This window comes from Octopus bimaculoides, chromosome 23 (assembly GCF_001194135.2).
Source record: "Octopus bimaculoides isolate UCB-OBI-ISO-001 chromosome 23, ASM119413v2, whole genome shotgun sequence".
Classification (NCBI taxonomy): Eukaryota; Metazoa; Mollusca; class Cephalopoda; order Octopoda; family Octopodidae; genus Octopus; species Octopus bimaculoides.
This window is the reverse complement of record NC_069003.1, coordinates 20471268-20472422: the sequence shown is the minus strand read 5'-3', so window position 1 is coordinate 20472422 and position 1155 is coordinate 20471268. Positions and strand designations below refer to the sequence as shown.

The 1155-nt window shown below is 34.5% G+C and overlaps 1 protein-coding gene across 1 annotated transcript in view; it reads right to left on the bottom strand.

Moving 5' to 3' along the window:
- The window catches only part of LOC106884220 (uncharacterized), a 79489-nt gene that overhangs the window by 2098 nt on the left and 76236 nt on the right, over positions 1–1155 (bottom strand). The gene's annotated exons all lie outside the window — the stretch shown is intronic.

Sequence of the window (1155 nt, the reverse complement as noted above, 5' to 3'; positions counted from 1 at the left end):
TAGTAGTAGTAGTAGTAGTAGTAATGGTGGTGGTAGCATGGAAGTAAAAGTAGTGGTAGTGATGGTTGCCAGCTTCAAGTTCTTTTGTGGGGAGTGTTATTTATTTATTGTAACACTTGGGAATGGTCATCTTTTGCCAATTAAACACATGCAGTAGTACGTATGTTTACTTAGGAAAAGATGACCGTCCCCAAGTATAACAATATCTGTTTCAACACACGTTTTCACATCAAGAATCTTGCAAAACAAATACATGTTATTTATTTATTTCATGTTATTTTATGTTATTTTATTTTATTTTATTTTTGTCCTTCTTGTTCCCTGTATTCCATACAATCGAAGTCTGGATCCTAACAGTGACGATTAAATATATCGAAGCTAACTGGACATTTCCTGTCGTGACACCAATTCATATAACATTAACGTGGTTATGGGTTCAGTCCTATTGTGGCATCTTGGGCAAAGTGTCTTCTACTATAGCCCCGAGCCGACCAAAGCCTTTAAGTGGACTTAGTAGATGGAAACCGAAAGAATCTCAACGTGTGTGTGTGTGTGTGTGTTTGTGTGTGTTAACAAGAAGAGGGATCGAGCATGCTTTATTACACACCACTACAATTGTTTCTACACATGGCTACCACCTGTTCATTACCGAATGTTAAATATATTGTAAACAACATATTGTGTTAAATACCAACCGATACATTTCATCAGGTGAGTATTGTAAAAAAAAACTCTGTTAAAACCGACTCTGTTTTTACTCTTTTTATACTCACGCCAAAATACTATTTTTAGCAATCTGTTGACAAAAAAATCAAACGACAAAAACAAATAAAAACAAGGGAAAATAAAATAAAACAAAGAATTAAAAAACATCATACTTATTAAACCATGAACCACCAACTTAACATCTCCGGCTAAGTTTTAGCAAAAAAAAGAATAAACGGTAAAAAAATAGCAATATCATAAAGCGATAGACTTCACCAATTAACCACTTCTGGTGCATATCACGGTTCCACTTCAAAGAAAGCCAGTTAACCAGCCTGGCTGTCTCAACACAGCTGGATATATTTTCCTACACTAAAATCTATCACGCTGCAAACTTAATTTACGATATGAATAAAGGCTACTACAGTCTTTATCTTTGCTGCTTTTTTT